Below are 18,630 nucleotides of genomic sequence, written 5' to 3' on the forward strand. Positions count from 1 at the left end.
CTGATTGCATCACTGCTGTAACTCCATTGAACCAGTTGGAGTTAGACTAAAGACATGTTTTGTTTTGGTTTCGGGTATGAGTGCACTGGGAGTCACAGTACATGATGATCCAGAACACTGCAGCGATTAAAGCTCTGTGTAGGAGGAAATACAGTGAACTAGTATAATAACTTTCTATAGTGGGAGAGGACAAACCTCTGGTTTTTGTTATTACTTGCCTTCTGCAACCTGAAGCTATATGTGTGAGCCAGAGAGTGCTAGGTGCAAATCACTGTTCTCTTCCTTCATTCCCACCACATTTTCTTGTTGACCTCCTCTTTAGCTATCTTCCCCATCCCCATATCTCTTTCATTCAGTCTCTCCAACACCCAACCCAGCAGTGCTGCAATGTTAACAGGTTTTTCTCTGTATTATAAGCAAATGGATAGCATCTCAGATGTGTTCTAGGTGCAGGAATGATTTTCCATTTTAAAAGGGAGACAGAAGTCAGGAGAATGTAAAAGTCCTTTTAGAAGGCATTTGGTCTAGGAACTCAGCCTTTCCACAGTGCTGCCAGAGCTATTAGTTGTAGTGATACAAAGATGCAGCAGGTGGCATCAGAGGAAGGGCAGATTATTACAGTGGAGTGAACCCTACTTCCTTGAGCGGGAAGAGTGGTGAAGCAGAATAGAGGAGTCTGACTTCGGTGTCCAAGAAACTGCGTCTAGTAACTGTTGCACAGGTTAGTAACGGGTGACAGGAATGAATAGGAGTAACTGGGACTGGGTTGATAATAATTAAAAGGCATCATTATCTAGGCTCTTACACATTTACAAAGTCGATCCACTTCTGTGTCTTATCTCAAACCAATTCTGAAAGAGAAACTGCTGCTCAGAGTAGGCCAAAGTTTAGGTTTGGTAATAAACGGCATTTTCCAGAAATCTAAGAGTAATAGAAATGGTTCCTTAAATTATACATTGACGTGAAAACGAATTTTAGATAGTCCCCTGCAGTGTTAGTAAGCCAAACACTACAATGTCAGACTAGTGCAGGAGAACCAGAGAGAGAAACTGACTTTAAAAAAGGGAGGTTAAGTATATTTCCATTGTTTAGACTGAGCTGAGAGCAGGAAGGAAACTTTGTAAGAGCCAAATTCTGACCTTAATTTCACTAGTGTCAATATATTACAGTTAATGGAATTACTCTGGGTTTATAGGGGTGCAAAGAAAGATGTATATGGCCTCGAAGTTTTAAAAAAAATATTTGTTTAATTAATGTAAGAGTTTATTAGTATCACACGGATTTTGAAAGTTGTGGTGTGTTTGTTGTTTGTTTGTTTTAAATTAGGCTTTAACTTGAGAGTGTTTCTAGAATCTGGCAGGTAAATTTTTTTAAAAATCAATCTGTTACTCCAGCCCAGAACTCCTGAGTGAGAGCTGTAGTAACAAGCAGTGTAAACATTCTCACCCAGGTTCTGAGACCTGGCGAGGAGGGTGGGTCTCTGGGCCTGGGCTCCCAACTAGAGCAGGAACGTCTACATTGCTATTTTCAGCTTCTATAGTGCAAGTCCTGCGAGCCCAGGTCAGTTGGCCCGTGTTCTGAGACTCACTGCCACGGGGCAGAGGGGCGTTCAGTGAAGACGTACCCTCTTAAGGTAAGATTTTTCACAAGCACGCAGCACATTGGGTGCTGCCTATGAAAATATGGCTTTTTATTTTGGTGCCTGAATGGGAGTTGAACTCTTGAAAACCTGGCCTTAAATTAAGTGGATTGGAAGTGGGAAAATGCCAGTAAAGAAACCTGGCGGAAAGTTTTTCAGGCTTCCTACAGACTGGGATAAACAAGCAAGTAAAATTTATTTTTAAAATTTTGAAAAATGTTTTGATATCAGCCTCTTAAGAATTGGTATTTGTATAAAGCTACTTTAGAGATGGTGGGCAAGATAGAGCTACAGCTTCCTAATAAACTGGGTTAACAACATAAAAGTCGGATTCTGCAATGTGTAAAATCAGTGGGAGTTTTGCTAATGACCTTAGTGGAAACAAAATCTGACATAGTTATTGGGATCATAGTTAATATTCTGAAATATGTTGTATTCTTTCTTCATAATTTTGTATATGCTGAACCTTTGTCCTGAAATTTTTATTTACTGTGCAGCAACACTAGGGATGCATGATAGTCTGTCCCACTGTTCTCAATCTTTTCCATAGTGGGGACCTCATTTTTTACACCAGGACAGATATGGAGGCCTTTGTGTGGGAGCTGCAGAACCATGACTTGGGGTGGAGCGGAGGCAGCATGCAGAGCTCCGGAGGCACCAGGGAGGGAACCTGCACCAGCCCCACCAACCCTCCGCTCACCACACATGGTATCCCCTGGGCCGTGCACCCCCTGAGCACCTGCGGTGCCCCCCCAGGCTGCATCTCCCCCCTGAGCACCCATGGCCATCACCCGAGCTCCCACCACCCAAGTTTTAGTCAGGGGTACATAGTAAAAGTCATGGACAGGTCACTGGCCATGAATTTTTATTTACTGCTCGTGACCTGTCTGTGACTTTTACTAAAAATACCTGTGACTAAAATGTAGCCTTAGTCATAAGGAAACCTTGCTGGCTGCTGTGAAAACTCCTTTGAAATATCACAGTAGCTGAGAAGCAAAGCATGCTTGGGTCTGGGTCCCCAAGAGAGGAAAGTCAGCCTGCAAGTGGCAGAGCCATAATGGAGGGGAAAATGGTAAGAAAGGGAGGCAGGGCCGGATTATGATATTCTGAGGCCCTAAACTTTGTCAAGTGTAAGAGGCCCGGTCCCATTAAAAAAACCAATTTATTATTTTCACAGAAAGGACAGTGAATATATAAACACAAAAGCTTTATATTTGCATATATAGAAAAGTGAAGTTTTAAAAATAGAAAAGTAATCTTCATTTGCAGCAGCCCTCTTGGTAATGATGACTTCATAACAAATAAATTTTAGACAGATGCTTTGAACTAACTGCATATGTATGTAACCCTTTTACCCGACAGAGTTGGCAGCAACAAGGGCTGGGTTCAGTATCTAGGGGTTCCTTTTCAATAACAATGCAAAACCGGCTCGAGCCCCCACCCAGTGACCTGGGACAATTACATACCACCTCCCTGGGTGCCTCTAAGAGGCAATACTTCCCCTCTTGAAAGCACAGAGTCTGAGTGTAGCAAAAGCCTTTTAATAAAGAAGGGAAATAATGTGGCATTATGCTGGTGAAACACTATGAACAGGATTCATAACACAAACCATGAGCAACAGAAGACTCACCCCCAAGTAGATTGGGCCGTGTCCTTTCCCTTTGGTTCTTGAGTCCAGCAACCCAAAAGTCACCCCACTCACAGTTTCCATTCTTGGTCAGTACAGCCCCAGAGTTCAGAAGTTCATCTGCACAGTTTACCTACCAGCCTGGGGGGAAGGTATGGGGGCACCTTACATGCTCCGCTGCTTGGGTTGACAACCAATTGCCATGCCTTTCTGTGGGGTTCTGCTGCAATCTTCACTACCAACCACACCTTTCCACTCACCAATCTGTTAGCCGCACCTCTCTTCCCACCCACACTACAAGATACGGATACCTGTCCCCCAACCTCTCTCAATTCACTGACCTTTGGAACCCATGTCCCTTGCCTAGTGAGTGCTGCTTAGTTGAGGGTGAGTCCCTCAGTCATAAAATGCCAAGTACAGTTCTGCTGTCCTTGATTCACATCATCAGGATAACAACATTTTATTACTCCTGCCCCAATAACAAAGAGACTGGGGATCTCACAGCAGCTAAAGTGACCATTTGGACAAGCAGTCCCATCATGCTAGGCAGCGTGGGTGTGCCTATGCAAACAATATCAGCCCCTGAAGTCCTTTTCCACATCTCACCACCAGATGTCAGGGGAGAGTCATTCTGACTGCTTACATCCTCCCCCAGACGAGAATTTATTGTCCCGATAAATCACACTCATTATACCAATTCATTAGTGTTCCCTCCAAAGGACCTCAGGAAGCCCACTATGGCTTCCACAAGCCTGTGTGCTAAACATATTGGTTCCTCACTAGTCACCTCTGGTGCATCATAAGTTAACCATTTTATGGGTCTTATTATGTTGTCCTGTCTATTGAGAATCTCTGTTGCAGTGGTGGTGGGGGGGCATCTTCTTGAGCAATGGATGGAGAGGTTTCCTTTGAGGGTCCCTTGGCTACTGGCTTAGGCCCCTGCACCTCTGGTTCTAACAGTGGAAGGCCCAAAGTGCCCAGGACACCCTCCACCTGTATGTCTCCACTGTCCAATAACCCGTGTGTGTCATCACAGGGGGGTCCCATCGGCGGCACATGGGTGCCAGTAACGAGCCTAAATACTTCCACCAGTGAGTTTAGGGCTGAGGAGGGGGAGCTCTCTCTTGGTTCAGCTGATCGAGACCAAAATCTTGTCTCCATTCCAGGATACAGAGCCAGCCTACAGTGCCGTCTCCTGCACCCCAAGCCCCTGCCCCAGCCCTGAGCCCCCTCCCAGAGCCCCTCCTGCACACCAAGCCCCTGCCTAAGCCATGACCTTCCTCCCAGAGCCTGCACCCTGTACCCCCTCCTGCACCTGAACACTCTGCCCCCGACTGGAGTCCCCTCCAGCACCCAAACTCCCTCCCAGAGCTTGCACCTCTCACCCCCTCCTGCACTCCAAGCCCATGCCCCAGCCCTGAGCCCCCTCCCAGAGCCAGCCCCCTATACTTCCTCCTGCACCCCAAGCAATATTACCAATAATGGTAATATTACCATATCAGCCAACAAAGAACTCAGAGTGTTCAACCGTCTGTGTCGGGTTGATGTGGCTCTCACATTGAAGGTTTTTTGCCAAAGTGGCCCCACTTCAAAAAAGTGAAGAGCACTGCCCCAAGCTGTAGTTTAGTTAGCTTATACCTTCATCTGGCACTGAAGGGACGGTGGTCACAACTGCTCTGCTTTCTGGAGCAGAGCAGGGGTACGTAAACTGCAATCCAATTTCTTTCCCTTTGAGGGGAGAGCTGGAGAGTAAGGCATCTGCAGCAGATCTCATTAGGACAGGGAGAAGAAGCAAAATGTCAGGCTCCTGGCTGCAGCAAAAATGGAGAATTCTGTGGCTTGTTGGAAAAATGCCACATTCCACGCCACAGAATTAGAGTCCCCTGGGTGCTGGCTGTGACTAATGGAACAGACATACCTCTTAAGGTACGTATACACTACAGGATTATTCCGATTTTACATAAACCGGTTTTGTAAAACAGATTGTATAAAGTCAAGTGCACGCGGCCACACAAAGCACAATAATTCAGCGGTCTGCGTCCATGTACCGAGGCTAGCATCGATTTCTGGAGCTTTGCACTGTGGGTAGCTATCCCGTAGCTATCCCATAGTTCCCACAGTCTCCCCCCGCCCATTGGAATTCTGGGTTGAGATCCCAATGCATGATGGTGCAAAAACAGTGTCGCGGGCTATTCTGGGTAAATGCCGTCACTCATTCCTTCCTCCGTGAAAGCAATGGCAGACAATCATTTCGCGCCCTTTTCCCCCTGGATTGCACTGGCAGATGCCATAGCATGGCAACCATGGAGCCCGTTTTGCCTTTTGTCGCTGTCATCGTATGTGTACTGGATGCCGATGACAAAGGCAGTACTGCAGTGCTACACAGCAGCATTCATTTGCCTTTGCAAGGTAGCGGAGATGGTTACCATCCCTATTGTACCATCTGCCATGCCATTATAAATTGGCAATGAGATGACGGTTATCAGTCGTTCTGTACTGTCTGCTATACCATTGTAAATTGGCAATGAGATGACGGTTATCAGTCATTCTGTACCATCTGCTGTTGTCATGGGTGCTCCTGGCTGGCCTTCACTGAGGTCGGTCGGGGGCGCAAAGACAAAAATGGGAATGACTCCCCGGGTCATTCCCTCCTTTATGTTTTATCTAAAAATAGTCAGTCCTTCCTAGAATATAGGGTAAGTGTACTAGAGAACCAGTGTACCAGAGAGCACAGCCACTCCATGTCAGATCCTGCAGAAATGATGAGCTGCATGCCATTCTAGGGGGTGCCCCTGCAACAACCCCACCCATTGCTTCCTTCCTCCCCCAACCCTCCTGGGTTACCATTGCAGTGTCCCCCCATTTGTGTGATGAAGTAATAAAGAATGCAGGAATAAGAAACACTGACTTTTTAGTGAGATAAAATGAGGGGGAGGCAGCCTCCAGCTGCTATGATAGTCCAGGCAGGACATTAAATGGTGTAGGGGAGAGGAGCCCAGCATCCCACTGCTATGACAGTCCAGGCAGTACAGAATCTTTTCTTTAGACATGAAAAGGAGGGCAGGCTGATGGAGCTCAGCCCCCAGTTGCTATGATGAAAATGGTTACCAACCGTTCTGTACCATCTGCCGGGAATGACCGGGAATCATTCCTATTTTTACCCAGGCACGCCCGGCCAACCTCACCGAGGCCAGCCAGGAGCACTCACAGGATGATGAGGATGGCTATCAGTCATTTTGTACTGTACCGTCTGCCACCGGGGAGGGGAGAGGATGCTGCTGTTCAGTGCCGCAGCACCGCGTCTACCAGTAGCATGTAGTAGACATACGGTGACATTGAAAAAAGTCAAGAAACGATTTTTTTCCCTTTTCTTTCACGGCGGGTGGGGGCGGGAGGTAAATTGACTAGATATACCCTGAACCATCCCGGACAATGTGTTTGACCCTACAGGCATTGGGTGCTCAGCCAAGAATGCAAATGCTTTTTGGAGACTGCGGGGACTGTGGGATAGCTGGAGTCCTCAGTACCCCCTCCCTCTCTCCATGAGCATCCATTTGATTCTTTGGCTTTCCATTATGCTTGTCACACAGCACTGTGCTATGGCCTCTGTCTATCATAGCCTGGAGATTTTTTCAAATGCTTTGACATTTCGTCTTCTGTAACGGAGCTGTGATAGAACAGATTTGTCTCCCCATACAGCGATCAGATCCAGTATCTCCCGTACAGTCCATGCTGGAGCTCTTTTTGGATTTGGAACTGCATTGCCACCGGTGCTGATCAGAGCTCCACACTGGGCAAACAGGAAATGAAATTCAAAAGTTCGCGGGGCTTTTCCTGTCTACCTGGTGTCTAAGTTAAACTCAGGACTCACAGTTTGTCAGACCACTCTGTTTTATTAGCGCAGTGCTCCGCCAATAACATTCAGAATATGTGAGTGGCCATGCAAGGCCCGAACAGTCTTATTTATACAGATAAAAGAGCGGGAATTAGACAAAGGGACAAAGAAAGCAAAACAGTAAAATTCACCTGGGGCACAGCATGCATATCCTATTTCCTTACTAACTGTTATCGATCTAAGGCCAATGCTTCACCAATTGCCCTTAAACGGTGCAATTGTTCTATGTTAATGTCTGTATTCCTGACACCTGGTTGCAACATTCCAACAATTTTGCTTAAAGTTACAGACAACATTTCTTTAATCCTTTCTATTCTTTAAATATAATTCATTTTACTTTCACAATCCCTCCTTTTGGTCAGGCGTACGCCATGACCAACCCTTACTGGGTTCCACAAATTAACCGTTCCTTATCTCTTTGTTTATCAGTGATATTCAAAATCATCATATTAGCACTCTGTTTTGGGGCAGTCATCTGGGTGACACAATTCTGGATACAACAGGAGATTAACTGAAAGCATACAAAAATCACTAAGATTCCAAACAGGATAGTTAGGGCTCCCTGAAACAACCAGTTTCCTATGCCAGAGAAATTGAACAGGTTACTTAGCCACTTCCATAAAGAACTCAGCTCTTCATGAGGAAGATATGTGATTTGTTCTAAGTGGCTAGCGCGATCTATTACCTCATTGGTATTGTCAGGTATAAACACCCAACATTCTTTTCCAATGAGAGCACAGGTCCCTCCTTTGGCCACCAGCACTATGTCTAATGCTTGACAGTTTTGGAGGGCCACCTGTCTGATCACCCCTGTTTCTTTGGCCAGGGTTTTTAAACTTTCTCCGGTTTCATTTGCCATTATTTCAACCACTGCTTGTAACCTTAGGAGTCTTTTTGCGTGGTGTATTACTCCCCCAAGTGGGATAAGGAAGTACCAATGGCCTCTTCCCAAGTTAAGGGGCTTATGTTATGTATATACCATTGGGCATCTAGTAAGTCCCTTCTTTTTTGCCTGAAATTACGGAGGCATTCTCGTGGGAGGGACTCTAGTACCAGGAATTGTGGGAAGAGTTGGGCGGAATAACAGATACCTGACCAGTTAGCTGGTAATACAGTAAAAGCTTTGGTTCCACAAACCCAATGATGGCCTATTAAGGCCAGGAAGGGTAGATTGCATCCATTTGTTACATAGGTATCTGCAAATGAGGAGTAATATCCTCCAAAGGGTACAGGGTAATCCTCCTTACGAGGAGTGGTAGTATTTGTACGGCATTGGAAGATTGTATTATTTTTACTAAGATTACTGTAGGGGGAACATGAGATTGATTTTTCTGTTTGATCCCAGGTTGAGAAAAAATTCATATCCCCATACCCAGCCCGCCACTCTTTAGTTTTGTTTGAATAATCCCATACACTATTTGTCACAATATGCTGAAGGCAACGGCTTTTTCCCAGATCCAGCCCTGTCCCATTACACACCCAACACCAATGACCTTTCCCCCCCCCCCACACTTATCCATTTAGATACATTTATTCCCGCTGCTTCCCAAGTGTCATTGTGTTCCATGTTTTGTTAAATGGACGAGGTCCTCCAGTAAGGTCTGGGGAATTCAGTGGGATAGGCGGGACAAGAACACCAGCTTGAGAGTGGGCTGGGATGTGGCTGCAGACCCAGCATTTAGAAATATTAAGGGTCTGAGCTATCCACACTTGCTGCTGGATAAAAGAATTGTCATTGTGGGTGCCCCAGACCTTAAGATACCAGCAGCCGAAGAACAGGAGCCACCAGAGGTGCATATTGGAGGCCGGGCCCTTCTGGTTCTGACAACCTCAACTGAGGGAACTGCAGTTACAGTTTTATGTCCACCAGGCAGCAGGCACTAGGCTCACTACTGCTGCTTCTTGGGCCTTGCTTTAGGTCGTCGTCTGCTTCTGGCAACCCTTACGAGAGCGCAGATTGTAAGGTATTGCAGGCTGTTCCTCTACGTCTTCTTCTGGAGTCAAAACTGACTCTGCACCATTCTGAGGTGTTGATTGGTTCGCCGGGGAGGGTGTCTTCTTACACTGTGAAGCATGTATCCACGCTGCGATGCCAGATAGCTTAACAGCTGTCTGGGTAGTAAGCAGTACCTGATGAGGACCCTTCCACCGAGGTTCCAAGGCGTGTTTTCGATGGTGGTGCCGTACATAGACCCAGTCACCTGACTCAAGGTTGTGGCAGGCGTCAGAGGTGGGTTCCGTCGGCCAGGCTGCTTGAACCTGTGAATGGAAGTGACTTACAGCTTGCATTAATCCCTTGCAATATTGAAGGAGCGTACTGTGAGTCAAGTTCAAGTCTGGGACTGGAGTAATGGTAGCCACAGTTCGCAAAGGGCGTCCCATAACAATTTCAAAAGGACTCTGTTTATGCCTTTGGGATGGAGTGGATCGCATTTCCATAAGGGCTAGTGATAAAGCTGCTGGCCAGCTTAACCCTGTGGAGTCACAAATCTTAGCAAGTTTATTCTTAAGTATACCATTTCACCTTTCCACAGCACCTGCACTTTGTGGGTGGTAGGGACAGTGCAGCAGGTGTGTGACATGTAATATACAATCCAGGTGTTGAACAATTTGTCCGGTAAAGTGTGTACCCCGATCACTGAACAGCGTGGCAGGAATTCCCTTGGCAGGCATAATATGGTTTAACAAACATTTAGCAACGGACAGTGAGTCAGCCTTGCGACAAGGAAAGGCTTCAATCCAACCAGAAAATAAACATACCATACCCAAAATAAGTTCAAATCGTTGACACTTAGGCATTTGTATAAAATCAAGTTGCCAATGCAAGAAAGGTGCTTGGGGCAAGCCCTGGAATCCCTGAGCCACTTTTACAGGTTTACCAATATTGTGGCTTTTGCAAGTGGTGCAGGCGGTACAGTGGCAGGCTGCAAAAGAGCTGAAATGGGGAGCCCACCATTCCACCTTAGTTAGAGCAGAGATCATCCCCTCCTTTCCGACATGCGAAACACTGTGTAGCAGGGCGGCCAGCGATGGGTAGAATGAAAAGGGAGCTACAAAGGCACCAGTGGGCGAACGCCAAAGGGAATCAGGATGTAGAGAGCAACCCTGGGTAACCCAGGAGTCTTTTTCGGTTTCTGGGGCAAAGTCCTGGAGCAGGGTGAGGTCAATGAGGGATGGCGGTGGTATAGAAACAGAGAGGGAACCTAGAAATGCATCTGGGGAAGGTTCTATGGCAGCAGCATGTTTAGCAGAGGCATCAGCAAATGCATTACCCTTAGCAACATCAGTGTCTGCCATCGAGTGGCCAGGGCACTTAACAATAGCCAGGGCAGAGGGAAGTAAAATTGCATACAGGAGAGCAGCGATATAGGGGCCATTCTTAATAGGGGTACCGGCAGATGTAAGGAAACCTCGAGCTTGCCAGAGGGTACCAAAGTCATGTACAACCCCAAAAGCATAGCGGGAGTCAGTGTAAATGGTGGCAGAGCGTCCCTCCGCCAAAAAGCAGGCACGGGTGAGGGCAACTAATTCAGCAACTTGTGCTGAGGTTACAGAAGGTAAAGGTGCAGCATCTAGGGTTTCAGAGAGTGACACTACAGCGTATCCTGCAAGGAGACGACCTTGGTTGTCTCGAAAACAGGAACCATCAGTAAACAAAACAAGGTCAGAGTTAGGGAGAGAGACATCAGAAAGGTCAGAGCGCGGGACGGTGATAGCAGAGACAGTTGCAAGGCAGTCGTGAGGATCACCCATCATTAGACAAAGGAAGGGGAGTGGCAGGATTTAACTGAAAACAGTGCTTTATAGTGATATATGAGGCCGACAGCAGTAGAAGTTCATACCTGGTAAGGCGAGCGGAGGAGAGGTGGCTTGTGTTGCGTTGTAACAGCAGAGTTTCTACAGAGTGAGGGACCATGAGAGTAAGGGGGGAGCGAAGGACAAGGGTTTCAGACATTTCGACTAAGCATGCTGCGGCATCCACAGCACGCAGGCAGGGGGGCAGGCCTTGGGCCACAGGGTCCAAAGTGGCAGAGAAATAAGCTACTGGGCGGTTCTTGCCTCCGTGCACCTGAGTGAGAACTCCAAGTGCACATCCAGAGTGTTCATGGCAGAAAAGGGTAAAAGGCTTAGAATAGTCTGGCAGCCCTAAAGTGGGGGCAGAAATCAAACCTTGTTTGAGGGAAACAAAGGCAGAGTCTGCTTCAGGTGGCCATGGCATGGGATTAGGCACAGAGAGTCGAGTGAGTTCCTGTAGAGGTTTTGCGAGGGAGGCATATTGGGGAATCCATTGCCTGCAAAATCCAGCCATGCCCAAAAATTTTCGGACCTGGCGTGGAGTGCAGGGTCGGGGAAAGCTAAGGATAGCCTGGACGTGGGTGGGAGAAAGCGTACGGGAACCCTGGGAGAGGAGAAAACCAAGGTATGTGACAGAGGTTTGATAGAGCTGTAGTTTAGAGCGAGAAGCCTTGTGACCTTTGTTTGCTAGGGCAGTAAGGAGCACTAAAGAATCAGTTTCTGAGGCACATAACGAGGGGGAACAGAGAAGCAGATCATCTACATATTGGACTAGAGTGGACCCAGATGGGAAAACAAGGTCAGCTAGGTCTTGGGCTAATGCCTGGGAGAAATAAGATGGACTTTCCGTATACCCCGAGGGAGTGTGGTCCATGTATATTGCTGTCCCCTGTAGGAAAATTCAAAGAGGTACTGGGAGTCAGGGTGAACCGGAACAGAAAAGAAAGCAGAACACAAATCAACAACAGTAAAATGAGTTGCAGCTGGTGGGATAGAAGCCAGGATCGTTGCTGGGTTTGGGACAACAGGAAAAACGGGTATGACAGTACGATTAATGGCTCGAAGGTCCTGAACAAATCGCCATGATTTTCCATCAGCTTTTCGAATGGGGAGGATAGGAGGGACTGGAACAGGGAACTGGAACAGGGAACAATAATGCCTTGCTCCTGCAGGGCAGTTATGACCGGAGCAATGCCACTCTCTGCCTCAGAGTTTAAAGGGTACTGGGATATGCGAGGCAGGGGTTTGGAAGAGTCAACAGTAATGCAGACAGGATCAGTATTTAAGCAGCCCATCTCAGAGGGATGGGTTGGCCACAGAGAGGATGGGACCTGCAAAATTAGGTGCTCAAGGGACGGGACCAGTGGGCAACAAGGGACCGGAGTAGAAAGGGACGTTTCAGACAGCAGGGAGGCTACAGAATCACTCAGGGAAGACTGGGGAATTTGTAAATAGACCCCATCCGGGGAACAGTATATGGTGCAGCCAAGCTTACATAACAGATCCCGACCCAAAAGGTTTACCAGAGTGGAATCAGAGAGAAGGAAGGCATGATCCACAGAAAGGGGACCAACCTGGACCGGTAGAGGTTTTGAAAGGGGATAAGGTGTTTGGACTCCTGTAATGCCCACAGCGGACACGGTTTTTCTGGAGCGGAGAACCTCAGGCAGGTCGGTAGTACGAATGAACTGCAGAGAGCCAAGCTCCCGTATCAACAAGGAAAGGGAGAGAAAGATCATTGATAGTTAATACACATTCACCCGTGGGAGTGAGAGGTAGTAAAGGGGCTAAAATTTCCTGAGGTTCCCCGGTGTCCCGTCATTGTGGTGGGGCAAAGTAAGGCTGGGGGCTGACTGGCTGTGCTGGCAGGGCGTTTAACTGGTTGTTCACAGAGTTACCAGGCCGGCTTGGACACTCATTCTTCCAATATCCCAGCTGTTTACAGTTATTACAAACATCCCCATAACCCGAAAATCCAGTTCCCTGTCCCCTCCCACGACCACGTCCCCGTCCCTGGTATTTTCCCCGTCCCCGGTACTGTTTGCCCTGCCCTGAATAATGCTGTATTTGCAAGGCCATTAACTACTGAGCTGATTGCTCTTCCTTTCCTTTTAAAGTACGTTGGCAGTGCTCTGCCACTGTTTGCAATTTGTCCATGGTTTCGGTCTCCCATCCAACTCTTATTCGTTTTAGCAGATTGCCAATAGCAGGCAGGAGGCCATTAACAAATGCACTAGCCAGGGCGCCATGTCCATTTGTATCTGGTTGCTGTATACCAGAATGTTGCAGAAAAATGTCAGTTAGTTGGGTGCGATAGTCGCCTGGGTTTTCTCCCTGTCGTTGCTTACAGCTATTTGTGGCTGTCCAGATGGTTTTAGGAGTCCATACCCGAGGGATGGCTTCAAATAGATTTTTAGCTCGTTCCTTACACTTTTTTCGGTATTCAGCATTAGGACCAGTGTCTGGCAAAGTAGAGTGGCGGTCAGCAGCGAGCCAATCTGCTGCTGTGAGCCATTTTTCATGCTCACTAGGGGCTATTACAAGTAGCTTGCACAGCTGCAGGAGGTCTGCCTCAGAGGGTTCATAGGTATCACACACTAACAAAAATTCCTCTGCAAATTTAGTGTGATTTTCTTGGGGCTTTGGAAAGCCTTTTATAATTGAAAGGAGCTCAGTGTGAGTCCAAGGTTTATAGCTCCAAGTGGGACCCCCATCCTGGCCCCCAGTATGCAGGATTCAGAGGGGAGCCTGGATATTTTTAAGGCCCAAGCGCGAGCTTTTACAAGGCAGAGTGAGTCCAGAGGAATGGGCCTCGGCAGTACCGGATGATCCGGACGGGTCTGAACTGGAGATCTCTGGGAATTGTTCCTGATCTGGGAGATCTGGTAACAGTTGTTGCTGAGCTGAGGACGTGGATGGCCGTCTATTGATTCGACACAAGGCTGCCAGGCCAATTAATGCGTCTTCTTCATCCTCGTCCCTGGAATCTAGCAAGGGGTTTTCTTCGTCTTTTCCCACCCAGAGACAGGAGTATGAAGGGGGGTCAGCTTGGAGAACAGGGTACAGGGGAGCGCTCGGTCTAGTGGTGGGAGAGGAGGTTTCCAATAAAGATTTTAACTTATCATTTGATTCTTTGAGAGAGGCGAGTTTCGATTCTGTCTATCTACGATTTGCCTCTTCCCACCATTGCATGAAACAATCGACCTCTCCTTTTGCCAATTTAGTTTTAGATTGGCCGAGTTTGTCTTTTAAGACATCTACTCGATCCTTATCCCAAGATCCTAACAGTGGCCACTGAGTTTTGGGATCTCCCTGAGTTAGCCTAGACCATTTTTCCAGAAACTTACAGGAGTCCAGACCCTTCCTAAAATACATAAAATGAGCCGGAGTTCCTTTAGGGAACTGCCCCGGCTTAGACGTCTGATTACCCATACAGGAGGACTTCACACACCAATCACACAAGAAGGAAATTAGGGTTCGTCAGAGCGATGCCCAGTGCAACACACAAAAGGAACCCACAGGCTACTGCCTCAATCGCCCTTGCTTTCACACTAAGGGTTTTACCCAAGGTGTGGTGCGGCTGCGATTGTGCAGATTTCACTCACTCAGACCGCGGGGACAGGAACCCATTGGTCGGCCGATCCCCGGACGGAGACGGCACCCAGACTCAAACACTCCACAGGGAGGACGGATAGACACAGAGATAGGACAGTCCTCAGTCCAGACAAAACACAGAAATAATTACCTGACCAGATTCCTGATGTCAGATCCCGGGATCCCTACCAGAACAAAGTGGGAACCAACAGGTTCGATGGCGTAGACTTCACTGTGGTCGTGCGCCTTTCCGTTCTAGTGGAGGACCGCTTGGGCCGAGTGCCCAGGTGCCGGCTGCCATGGTCGTCCTACAAAAACGGTCAGGAGTCACACAGCCTCAGTGAAGACGGTTGCCATCTCGGTGGAACCTCCAAATTGTCAAAGTTAAACTCAGGACTCACAGTTTGTCAGACCACTCTGTTTTATTAGCGCAGCGCTCCGCCAATAACATTCAGAATATGTGAGTGGCCATGCAAGGCCTAAACAGTCTTATTTATACAGATAAAAGAGCAGGAATTAGACAAAGGGACAAAGAAAGCAAAACAGTAAAATTCACCTGGGGCACAGCATGCATATCCTATTTCCTTACTGTTATCGATCTAAGGCCAATGCTTCACCAATTGCCCTTAAACAGTGCAATTGTTCTATGTTAATGTCTGTATTCCTGACACCTGGTTGCAACATTCCAACAATTTTGCTTACAACATTTCTTTAATCCTTTCTAGTCTTACAATATAATTCATTCTACTTTCACACTGGCCAGTGCATCCAAGTTCAGATCGCTTTCCAGAGCGGTCACAATGTTGCACTGTGGGATACCGCCCAAGGCCAATACCGTCAATTTGCGGCCACACTAACCCTAATCTGACATGGCAATACCGATTTCAGCGCTACTTCTCTCCTCGGGGAGGAGTACAGAAACCGGTTTAAAGAGTCCATTATATCGATATAAAGGGCCTCATTGTGTGGACAGGTGCAGGGTTAAATCGGTTTAACGCTGCTAAATTTAGTTTAAACGCATAGAGTAGACCAGGCCTTAGAGCTATTGTTTCTGGCTGTCTGTGGATTTTAGCCAGGGCATCATTCCCATTCTAAAGCAGCTGACTCTTGGCTTATGGTGTTCAAGTTTTCTCCATGACCCAAAGGGCTAGAAATGTAATTAAAAAAAAAATCTGGTAGTTAAAGCCCCCTGAAACCTATTAGTGACCCTTGGAAGTCATGACCCTCAGATTGAAAACTACTGGTCTATCCTGTCAATCACCAATCTCCTGAAATATTCTGGGCTAGAAGATACTCATGGTCTTACAATTTAGTTTTTATGTCCAGACATTATAGATTTTAATAGGCTTTTTTAATGGGAGGTTCTGAGTTTTCTCAGGTTCTCACTGGCCTTGTCCTTCATCCTGTGAGTCCACCCTGTAGGGCAGGTAGGGTATTGAATTTTGACCTTGCAACATCATGATGTTAGGTTGTAGTGCAGCACTGACACATGATGACTTTGCATTTTTGCCCTGTGGTATCCTGTCAGCGTGTGATAACAGTGCTGAAGGGACTGAGAATGCAGTGTCTTTGTCCTATAATGCATTGTCATGACAGTTTAGCAATTCCACAATGGCTCAGACATAGGTTTGATACAGGAGTGGGTGAGTGAGAGTCTGTGGCCTGCACTGTGCAGGAGGTCAGACTAGATGATCATAATGGTCCCTTCTGACCTTAAAGTCTATGATTCTATGATTCTATGCAGTGTCAAGAATTTGTCCTGCAAATAATTTCATTATTATTTCTTGGCACTTATATTGCACATTTTCCCCCATGGATCTGAAAGTGCTTTATGAAGGTAGGAAAGCATTATTATCCCCATATTGCCAATGGGAGATATGACATGCAAATAGGCTTCAATGGGACCTGCGGTTGCTCAAAATATCAATCCGTAAGTGACATAACCAAGATCACTTATTAAATCATTGATGGAGCCAGGAGTAGATTCCCATAATGTCTGATACTGTCCAGTCCCCTGATGTCACCTCCAGACTATAACCTGTACAATCTAGTATTTATAAAGTCCTTCTGGTTGTTTCATTGACGGGTGCTTGAAAAATGTTAAGCATTGTTGTTGTTATTATTTTGAGAGTGTCAAACAGCTGTATAGTCCTGGTAAGGAAGAGAGGTAACAAGGTAAGATATTGTTTCCCTGAATAATTTCTCTAGTTTTTTAACTCTGGGCATCTGCCTACAACACAAAACCACCACTGAACTATTTCACAGTGGATATATTGTGCTCAGGAATAAACATTTTCATTTCAGTCATCCATGTCTGAAAGCTTCTAAGCCGTTTCAGAGAGAATATGAAGAAAACAGACCTAGGTCTAACACACACAGCAGTGCTGCCAAATGAACTGAGATTGGCAGCAAAACCAAACCAGCGTCTGACTCAAAATTTACAATAAATAAAGAATCCAGGGAGAAACAATATTAACTGACAAAGGAATGAAACAAAGTTTCACGCTGACACGAAACCTTAAATCAGCTCAGCTACGTTAAGGGAGAATAACTTCCCAAATGCCTGGAATGTGGGACAGTCAAACATGCTGATCTGTTGATATAATTGACATAAAACCAAACTTGGTAACTTAAAACTTTGCTTTACAGTGTGATTTAGGTGAAATCAGGATACACATTACTTTTGGGTATCTGTTGGAGATGGAAGCAAAAACCTTATGGAGTGTTGGAATATGTTATCAATAGCACTGGAAGCAGCATGTAGGTAGAAAGGAATGTACAAGTCTTTTCCGTTCTTATAAGATTTTTGGTGGCTAAGGTATGTCTAGCCTTAATAGCCATTAAACGTAATTTTGCTAATTGTATATCTGTTGTGCAGATACAGAAGTATCTATAGAGCTATTCAGTAGAGAATTCTAATTATTATATATGTTTAAAGAGAACTTCTTTGGTTTAACAATAAAGCAGTATAAGGCAGCATGTCATATTCAGTGTTCTGTGAACCTCAAGCAAAACCAAGGGCTTCAAACGCATCTGTAAGCTGCAGACGTGGAGTGCAGTGACTGAGTGGTTTTATTCCCAGCTAAAGTGGACATAATAATCTGGACACAGAGTTACAGACGCTCTTAAAGAATCAGCTCATAGGTGAGCTGAAGTGTTTTTAAAAGAAATTGACACAGCACATGATCTGTAGGATTGTGAGCTGTATTAAATATATGATTTGTGTGAAGTGCAGGGGGTAAGTCAGGACAAAGTTTAGCCAATGATGTTTTTTCATGCTGACTGGATTTTAAAAAATCACCAAGCAAAATGAGTCTCGTTTCCTTAGGGTCTACTTGTACAATAACTCTTTAAGACATATTGGTGCAGCTGTGAGGGCTGATATTTTGTATTTACAAATTAGGTGTATATCAGAGTGGGTGAGTCAGTTCCTGCTCTTTTGTTTGTGTTCAGAGAGCCCATTGCCACAGATAACAATACCATTTGGCTTTTCCTCTAATCTCGATCATGCAATAATTGATTACGGGGAGCTGTTTTTAAGGTGGCTGTGTTAATAACCTGAGGCCATGTCTACATCTAAAATTTTGCAGCGCTGGTTGTTACAGCTGTATTAGTACAGCTGTATAGGGCCAGCGCTGCAGAGTGGCCACACTTACAGCAACCAGCGCTGCAAGTGGTGTTAGATGTGGCCACACTGCAGCGCTGTTGGGCGGCTTCAAGAGGGGTGAGACCAGCTTCGCCGCGGTTTGCTCTCGCGTTCCCCGAACCACCCAGCAAACCGCAGGGAAGGAGACCTGCTTGCTCGGGGTTCGGGGAACGCGAGAGCAAGCTAGGGAAGGAGACCAGTTTGATTACCAGAGGCTTCCTCGGTGATGCTGGGATACCTGCTTATTACACGGAGGTGAAGAAAAGCGCTGGTAAGTGTCTACATTGGATCACCAGCGCTGGATCCTCTACACCCGAGACAAAACGGGAGTACGGCCAGCGCTGCAAACAGGGAGTTGCAGCGCTGGTGATGCCCTGCAGATGTGTACACCTCCTAAGTTGCAGCGCTGTAACTCCCTCACCAGCGCTGCAACT

General features: G+C 46.5%; 1 protein-coding gene across 3 annotated transcripts in view; it reads left to right on the top strand.

Annotated features, from left to right (window-relative positions):
- The first annotated feature begins 614 nt into the window (after nucleotides 1-614).
- The window catches only part of PTGR1 (prostaglandin reductase 1), a 39,119-nt gene continuing 21,103 nt past the window's right edge, over nucleotides 615-18,630 (top strand). The window contains exons 1-2 of one of the 3 annotated variants that reach the window (XM_030565786.1): nucleotides 615-721; nucleotides 1,532-1,633. The gene's annotated coding sequence lies outside the window, so the exon portion shown is untranslated. Of the gene's footprint in view, nucleotides 722-1,531; nucleotides 1,634-16,679; nucleotides 16,726-18,630 lie in introns of all 3 variants that reach the window. The other 2 variants (XM_030565787.1, XM_030565784.1) reach the window with 2 other exon arrangements.

Source organism: Gopherus evgoodei, chromosome 6 (assembly GCF_007399415.2).
Source record: "Gopherus evgoodei ecotype Sinaloan lineage chromosome 6, rGopEvg1_v1.p, whole genome shotgun sequence".
Classification (NCBI taxonomy): domain Eukaryota; kingdom Metazoa; phylum Chordata; order Testudines; family Testudinidae; genus Gopherus; species Gopherus evgoodei.